The sequence below is a fragment of the Botryllus schlosseri genome, chromosome 16 (genome assembly GCF_051294905.1).
Source record: "Botryllus schlosseri isolate E-star chromosome 16, Bs_hap1, whole genome shotgun sequence".
Classification (NCBI taxonomy): Eukaryota; Metazoa; Chordata; class Ascidiacea; order Stolidobranchia; family Styelidae; genus Botryllus; species Botryllus schlosseri.
The window spans coordinates 18,342,099-18,353,038 of record NC_137251.1 but is presented as its reverse complement, the minus strand read 5'-3'; the positions used below and the strand labels follow the sequence as shown (position 1 = coordinate 18,353,038).

The 10,940-nt window shown below is 41.3% G+C and overlaps 1 long non-coding RNA gene across 1 annotated transcript; it reads right to left on the bottom strand.

The window, feature by feature from the left end:
* Nucleotides 1-5,382: 5,382 nt before the first annotated feature.
* Nucleotides 5,383-7,315, bottom strand: LOC145459319 (uncharacterized). Its single transcript, XR_013921347.1, has 2 exons — nt 6,474-7,315; nt 5,383-6,111 (listed from the first exon to the last, which is right to left on the bottom strand). It is a non-coding gene; the product is annotated as an uncharacterized LOC145459319 (long non-coding RNA).
* Nucleotides 7,316-10,940: the final 3,625 nt, after the last annotated feature.

Below are 10,940 nucleotides of genomic sequence, written 5' to 3'. Positions count from 1 at the left end.
AAAGTGCCAATGTGCCATACAGGCATCCCTAAAAGACGGAACAGCGGAAACAGCGGTGCTAACCAGCATGAAAATGTGCCAAAATTCCGTAATTTGGCTTCTAAATGCGTCAACACTAGCTATAATTCTTCTCTCCGCCGCCCCTCACTTCTGGTTACGAAACCAGCGTGCCCGAGTCCGGATTTTGGAATGCTCAAAGTCCAAGTCCAACCTTATTTTTCAAAATCACAATCCGGTCCGATCCAGGTCCAAACATTTTTTTCAAAATCACGATCCGGTCCGATCCGGACCAGACGAAAATAACCCATAATCCTGATCCTGTCCAATCCAAGTCCAATCCAATGCTCATCTCTGATATATATACAATAGGGTTGTTCAAAATTTGGAAAATGTTTGGAATTCTGCGTGTCCATCGCTTATTCTGTAGATTATTGTTAAAAAACAATAATGGGCTTGAAAGAAGCTCCCAGGAAAGCCGCTAACATTTGTCTAAATGCGTTTGAAAGTCGTTGTTGAAGAGTGGGCGGGCAACCGACAGCAGAGGCGGGCAATCACGAAACCACGGTTCTTGATTGGGTAATCGGCTAAGCTTCACTGATTACTGCAACAGCTGACTCGGATTCGGGAGCTTCGCTTTACTAAATTGAAAGTCTGTTTTGCTGAGGTAAAGTCTGTTAGTAGCGGTTGTGGTTCTGTACAAGCGCGTTGTGGGTTGATGAGTCATTAGTAATACTGTAACACGTGTTCTTTGAATGCTTCAGAGTCGATAGCAGTAGTTTATGCTTTGGAGCAACAATAGTGCAGTCATGGCAGAGGCAAAACGGCGAAAGATTGCACACATGCCGCAGCGAAGAACAAGATCCAAATCTGAGCAGTACTTGGTCGGGTATACTTGCGATTACATCTGTGGCTCGAGATTACCTACTATAGAGAAGTAATGAGTTACTTGCTGCATCTGAAAGAGCATTGTCCTCAGTCAACCCGTGCTCATGAACTATGTACTGTGGTGGTGGATGATGTAATGACAGTGTGGAAAATGGCGACAATTGCGACAATGCAGAAATCACATGTGGTGCGATCACTTCAAAACCTGCACGAAAGATGGCGTGATCTGAAGAAGAATCCGAAACAGGAAAGTGATCCCAAGGGTAAGAGGAGAAAATTCACTGATGATTTGGACAAGCTGTGGGATATTGGAAGTAGAGATGCCATAACAACAATAAAAAATGACATTTATCTATCACATGAAAGAAAGCTTGAAGACATCGCATTTTATGAAGATCAACTGCAATCTCGCCTGTCAATAATGTTGGGAAGAGAAAACAAATTCTGGCTAAAGACCTCAAAAAGAAAACAGTAGCCATTGCAGATCAAACTGCTGAAAACGTTTCACACGACTCAAGTTGTGACTATGTTGTTTTAGCATCATCGTCATCTTCAAAAGAGGGTGACAGTTTGAGTTCAAGTTCTGACTATGATGCTGATGTTGGACTTGGCACCTCGACCTAATCCATTAAACTGATGGCACCTAAAAATATTATGAAAAATACGCATGTTTCCCAAGCTCTGGATCGATTGCAAGTAACTGACAACGATGCTGATGGGAGCATTTATTAAGGCTTGTGGAGGAGATATAGCCATGTTCTCCCTGTCAAGATCTTCAACGAAGAGAGCCAGGGAAACAAATCGCCTGGAAATATCTCAGGACATTTTGGAAAAATTTGCCGAAAATAGACCACAGCATGTTGCCATTCATTGGGATGGAAAGCTCACAGAGGATAGATTAGGAAATCGATATGAAGCTTTGTCAATTGTTCTATCTTGTCAACCTCAATACTCGGAAGGAAAACTAATTGGAATTCAGAAGATACAAAATGCGGCAGGTCAGACACAAGCTGAAACTACTTTCGACATAATTAAAAAGTGGTTATACAAGATGCTGTAACAGCTTTGGTTTTTGACACCACAGCAAGCAACAGCGGCTGGAAGAAGGGTGCAGCGAAGATCCTTGAGGACCTTCTAGGAAAGAAGGTTTTTTACCATGCGTGTCGGCACCATGTGTATGAGCTAGTAGTCAAAGACGTCTGGAAATGTTTATTTGGAAAAGCAACAACCGGGCCAGAGAACACATGGTTTGCCCACCTTAAGAAGAGCTGGAGCAGTCTTGACAGAAAACAGCAATTCAAGACTCTGACTATTCCTATATGCTTTAAAGAACGAGCAGCAATGACAGTTGAGAACTTCAAGCTACTACTCGCCAGAAAAGATTTCTTCACACGGGATGACTACAAACAATGTGTGACTAATGCTCTTGCTCTTCTCAGTGCAGATGGAGATATACATCATCACAAACCTGGTGCAACACACCATGCAATGTGGATGGGCACAATTCTGTATGCTCAGAAGATGTTCATGTGAGCTGATCAGTTACATTACAGATCTGAAGAAGTGGAACTGCTGCATCGCTTCAATTTATTTTTAGTTCTCTTTTATATCCCTGCCTGGGTTGCTTCCAGCATCGGTCGTGATGCAGCCGGTAATGACTTGAGATTCATCCAGGACATGTTGAGTTACAAGGAACATGATGAACAAGTTTCCAAAGCTGCTTCACAAAAGCTTCGAAAGCATGACTGGTATATCGTGGAGGAAACCGCTGTATATGCCTTGTTTTCGCCCAGTGAAAGCAATGAAACCCGAGAAAATATGGCAAAGACGCTCCTGCAGGTAGAGCGAACTTCAAGTTTCAGGAGAGGCCCGCCCTCGTTGAATGCAACTGTACACATCAACAAGGACACTACTTTGTCTGATTTTATTGGGCCACAGTCGTGTTACATATTTGATGTTTTTGAATGCTCTGGGGCGTGGCTAGCTCAACCGGTTGATGTTTGGCACTTATCTGATTCCTACACCAGAATGAGCTCCTACATCAGTTCTGTCAAAGTCGTTAATGATGCCGCAGAACGAGGTGTAAAGCTAAGCACAGACTATGCTGCAATCTTGACTGACAATGAACAACAAAGAGACAGTCTGCTTCAAGCTGTGGAACAGCATAGGAAGACAGTTGGAGACAGCAGGAAGTCAACTCTAATCAAAAGCCTGTAATCTGCAACTTGTGCCTGACAATGCAACATTGATCTGCAACGTACTTTTTTAATGTCTTTTGTAAATAGTGCTTTTCGCCTTCATTCAATTGTGAATAAAAAGTGTAATATGCGTTTGTTTATGGGTGAGACGTCGACTAGTCATAACAAGTAGGCTACTACTGAGATGTTGACTCCTGGTGGTAAATTTTTGAGTTTCACTCACTGTCAGTAACTTTTGGAAAGGTTGAAGGTAGCAATATGCATGCATCTAGTTTATCTCAACTAGCGAGAGCACCTGTGCAATACATAGCACTTTCTGCAGGTATATATTAACTTAGGCGGTTGCGATGTTGTACAATGGACTCTTGATGACAACATTAACAAAGGCAATATATCATGTCTGTAATGCCACCAACAGGAACGACTGCACAACAGCACGCAAAAATCGTTACCTGCAGTGTTCACAAAGTCGGTCTTTCAGCCAATCATTAGCTTATTATTACCGGCTTCAACCAATCAGGATTGATGGCTTCTCTTTGCCCGCCTACTTCATCGATTCCCCGCCCACTCGCCGACGGCTACTTTCAAACGCATTTAGACAAATATTACCGGCTTTCCTGCGAGCTTCTTTCAAGCCCATTATTGTTTTTTAACAATAATCTACAGAATGAGCGATGGACACGCAGAATTCCAAACATTTTCCAAATTTTGAACAACCCTAATATACAATGATTGGAAACTACCGTGAGTCTGCGTTTCAGCGTGTACCAGGTCACGCTTCATCGCATACACAGTTGTGTTGTAAACAAAAGCTTTTAAAGAGTATATTCATATTGAAATGAACCCGAATATTTTCGGCTGACACTCGTCAGGGGTAATCGTCAGCAACTAGTAGAGAATTGGAAAGAACATTGTATATCAACAATCGTATCACAAAATATGACGTCACCAGCATGAAATTTCGAATGAGAGAGCGTTCAATGTACTATTTTTAGGTGATACACGAACTCCTTTTGTTGACAGAGTTTTGGTTGGTGTATTTTGATAAAAGTTGATTCCAAGGCACACAAATGGAATTGTGAACGGCCTCGACCTACGATTCGAAATCGGTCGTCTCGATAATTATTCGCACAAATCGGATTATCCAACAGATGTTTGCCGATGGCAGAATTAATTGCCTTTGATCGATCAGGATCAATCTTAAGTGGATGAGTTAAGGGTGAGCTTCCTCAGCAATACTTCTTTATGGAACTAGCAATGATATATGATACATTGGGTATATTTATCAGTGAAATACAACGTTAACGTGTTGAATAGTTTTAGAAACGCATTTCTTACTCGCGGCTGGGATTTTTTTCTGATTAAGCTAGCGGACTACTGCCATATAAACGCGATCAAGTTAGGTTGAATTTCGCACGTCATGCACGTATTGCAAATCCAATTCACACATTGACGACTCACGGTTATACGCAATCACAACGCAGTAGCCTTGTGACGGCCAACGCGGCGTACATTCACACAGGCGCGGACGTTCAACCACTGTTGCAAGTGACACAACCTTCATTCCAAATTGAGGTGTCACTTTTCCATCATATTGGTACATCAATAACATCATATATAAATAAATATCAAGTGGAGGTAGTTTTTAGAGAAGTAATTCTAGTTTTTCTGAGTACTTCCTCGGGTAATTGCTGTGCTTCCATACCACTTACCAAACAACAGCATCACAACTTGGTTTTTGCCAGGGTTATCTAGATATCCCTGGGTTTTGAATGTATTTGAAAATAGCACCCACATATTCATTGGATGGTCATTTTGTGCTAGTCATAAAAGCTTCACCCTCCAATGTCAAAAGTGACTATCTCCAACTAACTGCGTACGTCACAGATTTCTATTTTCGCTACTTCTATTTGAACCTGAGTAAATCATTGCAGCAATACTTCAGTAGCAACGCTGTATACATCAATCTTCTCTGACAAAACGTCGCCTATCCCTGATTATTCCACAAAATCCAGGTCGACTTTTCAGGATCCCATCATGTTATGCAGTGTGCATGCCTCCTCTTTACATCGCCTAGGCCAAGGTGGGTGTCAGATTCCATAGACTACTCCTTGTCGCTTCGACATCTTCCTGTCTTTTCATTGTATCGCATTTTTGTGGTGTATTGAACTGATAAAATTGCTAATAAACCAATGATGATGATAAAACAAGATACATATACTTCACAGATGTAACATTTACGAATGCAGTATTGAATTTTCAAATCCCTAATTCATGCGTATATAAACGAAATGATGCATGCATTTGAAAAACAAACACTAATATGCAACGGTACAGAAATAGATCGATGCAAAAGTAACAATGTGGACAACAAAAACAGTTTGTGTGTGATCTTTTAAGCAATAGCAGTGCTAGATATAAATTTTTGTCATCTTCAACTTGGGAAAATTTCCTTCAAAAATGCAATAGTACACTTGCTTTCGTTAGCTCAAAAGTGGCCAATTACGACCTGAATGATGCCTTATTTACTCGTGATGAAATATCCTGCCTTGTTTAGATGTTAGCTTGCTCTTGCCCGAATCATTGGTAGGAAGGGGAACATTTTCTGTAACTGTATATGATATCAAGGTTAAAAGAGCCAGGAGGAGATAACGATGACTTGAATACTAAAACCTTCAATAAATGTCAGTATGTCCACACACGTTGGGGGAGGAACTGTAAGCATTTCCCCTGAGCCTACATATGACATTCCTTTAGTGCGTGATAATACCAGCATATTTTGAACTATAATTGTCACAGATGTGATTTCCTGGCAAACACAGATTATTCCAGCAATAGTGGTTTTCCCGCATCAATCGATCCGATGGCAGTTCCAGACTGGGAACGAATTGCACATTTTTCAATATCCTTCAACTTCTTGTAGTATGCAGCCAGTTCTTACTTGCTCCCAGTTGGAGGTGGTGTCTGCGTGTTTCATACGAGCACTCTTTTCTGGTAAATTCAAGGTTGGAATTGTTCAATATACGCCCTGTCAACAAATACATTATAAGACATTAGATACGAAACTCGTTTTGTCAGTTTTGCCAGTCAACCATACCATTGGATCAAAATAAATAGTCAATATGGTAACAAGTAGCTTCTCAACTAACACGTGTGTGCACAATGTACACATTTAGACAAATCTTGCCGGCTTTCCTGCAAGCTTCTTTCACATCCAATATCGTTTTCTAACAATAATCTACACACAAGAAGTCATGGATACGCAGTATTCCAAACATTTTCCGAATTTTGAACAACCCTAGTGTACAATGTACATGTAAAATCTGTGCAAATATATTCCAGAGTAAGATTTTTACAGAGGGGTGTTATATTGCTTGAAATATAACTTACATCAAACGGAACATCATGCTGACTACCGGACACCTGTATTATTGCTGCATTATTTCACTCATGCACCTTGTTCTTCGAAATGCCAATTTTCCTTTTCAACGATGATTTAAGAGAAGCGAAAAGGTTCCATTCCCCTGACCCGGGAAAAAGTTATAAAGTAGCCTGGTTGCTTTCTGTTAGAATGGGTCTCATCGACTTCTAAGGTTGGCCACCCACCAGCAATAAGATCACTCATATAAGTATCTGAATCAGTCATAATTTTTCAAGCTTTTTCCGCACATATACAAATGCAAAAACATAAACAGCTAGTCAGTACCTGAACATTGCGCATTGGCGGAAGTTTGATTAGACCTTAGTATGTAGTACTGTCTCACTATGCTCGCAAAACTTGTTTACAATCAACCAACAAACGAGAAAACAGTGAAATATCTGCCAGCAAAGGTGATAGCAGCACTCCACCACAGTCAACATTACTCAATGAAGTGTATGCAGTCAACCTTATCCGCGCACACGCTGATTTCGGCGGGAGTAAACCTTACAGCGTTAGGGGGAGTGGCAGTTTCCAATCATTGTATATATATCATTGCGTAAGACGGCTGAAATCGGCTGTTTTTCGCTAACAAAAAGATTCCATGCTAATAATAGACATGCTGTTTATCTTAATTTAGCATCGGTACCCTGAACTGCATCATATCGACAACCCACGGAGATAAATAGCGAAACCAACTCCAAAACTGCCATCTGCGCGCACGAAGCAAGATTCACCGACCGCCATCCCTTGACCATAATGGCGGCGCTCGTGAGCAAAAATGAAAATCGTGCATTCTAAAGGGGTTTGGTAATTGTGGTCACGCTTCGGTGATTTTCCAGAACATAGTTAACAAAGTCACTCAACTATAGTTGAGTTCGTGAACGAATATGAGTCATAAACTGGTTTACTATGCCTGCAAATGGCTGGATACGACAAGAGAAAGTATACAACGTTGTTTCATGCCATTAACTGGGCGGTAAGGGTCCGATTCGGTATTGATCTTGAAGTTGACCATTGTGACCACTTACTGACCACGCCCATATGTAAATTTTTCATTATTTTTGATTTTTCGATAACTGGCGAGCGGCGTGGTTTACGGCCATGGTTGACGGCTTGTTTGAAACCAGGCAACGGTGGCTACGCACTCATGCATCATTTTTTGCTCTCTGGCGCCTTCCTGTGGGTCAGTCTTGAAAAATGAGAGAAAGAAAGAGATTTTTTAGAGAAAAAGTTTGTTTATTTAGTCTTATAAAAAACCTTAGACATGTCTTGGGTTGTCGATCGAGGGCGGAAACGGTAGAGGGATATAGTCCGCCCACTTTTAAACTGAAACAGCTCAAATGTAAGTCTTGCTGAGGTCACGGTATGAATTTGAAAAGTGATGGTCAGTTTCGCGAAAACTGACCAAATTTCAAAAGGGTTAACAGCACTTCGGCAAGCCGTCCCGTGACGTCACTCCAAGACGACTTGGCCTCAAGACGACTTGACCATAAATGGGCTTATTGGTGCCACTCCTAGTGTTTTAACACTAGCTCTGGTGTTTTTTCGGTCGTCCTAGTGTTCTAGTGTTTTTTTTTGCACAATTTAGCTAATCTAGTGTTTTTCTGCAATTATGCGAATAATGAAAATTCTAACATTTGAATACTAAATTATACGCTAAATTTATCGCTAACAAAGGCGACCTGATGTCTCTGGCTGTCTTTGTTGTCAACAATTCTATGTGGCAATAACTTCATATTGTTCATATTGTTCATACTGTTCTTATATTCATATTCATATTGTTCATATTGTTACTGTTTCTTTAACTCCTTCATCGCACTCTGTTGACACATAGCGTGATTATGATCAAGTTACTGCTTGCAATTTAGCTATTGGACAGCATCTCTTATCCCATCCAGAAATGTGCTGATCATTACAATGACAGACAATTTTCTATAGTTGCTCGTGGCCGTTCTCTTTTTCATTTAACGGTCCTGGAATCTACGATCATAAAGCTGCGAAAGCCGATTCTCTGTCGTCAGAAGGAACGCCTCTACACTCTTGAAATATTTTATTAATGTTATGTGTTGTGTTTTCGGTTATTTATAACCGAATATGTACTCGTTAACGTTTGTTTTGTACCGTTACTAGCTTACTACCGTATCTTGTCCGTCTACTGTAGTTGTTTGTTTTTGTTATTATTACGTCATACAGACAAAATAGTTATTACATTTCGAATTTGATTCACCCTATCACTGACGTTTGCTACTGATGAGAGTCAGTCGAAAAGCTTTTAGCGAATAAATTAACAATATGGAGTTATTGTTTCGGGTTATTCTGAAGTTCTGTACCACAAATCACTTGTTCAAATTCTATGTGGTGGTGTAGTAACAAGAAATTATTACGTAGCAGGGTGCGCTGTGAATCCGCACGAAAGTCTCGAAAAATATGCTCTGTCTGAATATAGATAACTGACCTACGGGTAGGTTAGTTATCTATATTCCGATGGTCTGTCGTTTCTGGTTGAACTCACTCTGCAGATTCGGGCAAGATTTTCATTTGCCGAGTAGCCTACAGCATAGGCCTGCTTTCGTTCTTGAGTGCATTGAATCCGTTAACAGTCTCATCAACACAACGAAAAGTAAAATCAATCACTCATCTTGCTGTGCAATTTCCCTCAGTGATATTATTTGATGAACTTGAGGATTTGTCGGAAGAATGGTCTGCTTTGGCAAATTCGAAAAATGAGCTGCAGGTGATCAGTCAATGCCCTCGAACAGATTTTTGACAAAAATTGAAATCTGTGCTCAGTGGATTCGGTGAATCAAAATACCTCTTACTGGGGAAGCTCATGACGAATCTCTTGGCACTGCCACATTCCACTGTATGCGTATAAATGAAGTATGCTGCACATGGACAGCTGGACACCTCCCTATTGTTAGGCTGACGATGTACGGTAGAGAGCAAGATGCCACACAAAAGATACTTATGTTTGATGTATGGTATACAATCGAAAGATAATTTTTATCAGTGGCGGCTCGTGACAATATCGGGTGGTGGGGCAAGGGCTGCAAGCGACTTTTTATCAAGATGACGTCACAATGGCGTTTTCCAAGTAACTTGGTGGTACGGACTACGGTAACACGAACTTCCCGACAACAGTGATTTTAACGTATGTGCCGCGAGAGGTCTGCCGGTGAGCTGTGACTTGAAGTGTGGTGACTGCGTAAACGGCGTACGGAACAAAGATTCGACACGGTTCATGTTCGCACTATACCTGACTAATTATCTGCAGCAATGGAAATGACTATAACTCGAGAGATTGCGTAAGCCTAACTGGAAAGGTGAACGAGTTCGGACACATACGCAATTGTTATCTCATAGATTGGACATGTCATATTGAATCCAAAACATAATTCTGAAGAACTACGGATAGCGGCCTCGGAAATTCGGTCCCGGTACAGCAGTGGTTCTTAACCTTGCCTCCAGCGCCCCCCCAGGGGGCGCTGGCGATTTTGAAGGGGGCGGAAACGCTCAGGGGGCGATATGGGGGGCGCTGGGCTCAGGGGGGCGGTATGGGGGGCGCTGGAGAAAATGGCTTCGCAGTATAGATGATGTGATGGTAGGACATATCCCTAATGAGTAATCAGAGCAAATTAACATCGAAAACTTTGACATATAGGTTTAATTGTCCATGGGCGCCTAAATGACTGGCACCGAAAGTTCCTGTCTTGGCAATCTGAACCCCAGAAGACGAATTCATCTGGCAGGGAAAAATTACATGCCAGTGAAGAAATCCCAATTTGAAATCGTGTGCGTCTTTTAGTTTAGTACGATTGGGCGACAGGAATATCTAAAGCTAGATATTCCTGTTGGGCGACATCCCTGTTGGGCGATTCTATATTTTTGATATAGCAGACAGGAGGTCACGAAATAACATCATGCAACGAAGTCATACCAACGGGTTCGCCCGCCCGAATATGTTTAATTATTAGTCACGGCCCTACAGTTTCCAAGACACCTCACAATGTTCGCTCTACGTTTTGACGAGTCTGCAGCCTGCGCACACTCAACAACTCACTGCGCAGACCCTTGGAAAATAGTGCGTAACAACTAAAAAAGGTCATAACTTCGGATTTGTTGTGCGCAACGTAGATTTTCTGTGCGCAACGTAGATTTTCTGTGCGCAGAGACCGTGTCAGCACTGCGCACATTAGGGCTCTTCAAAAATGACTTTTTTTCTCAAATCGTACTGGCTACTTGATAAAATTGTTAGGTTACCTAATTTAAGCCTACACACAAAATTTGACTCAATTCCAGCCAGTAACCGCTTTGCTACACGAGAAGAAAGTTTCTATTTATTATATAAAAATAAATATTAAAAAATTTGAAAATTTTCTTTTCACCCCATGAAAGTGTTAGGCCGTCTATAGAAACGATGCTCACCAAATTTGGTT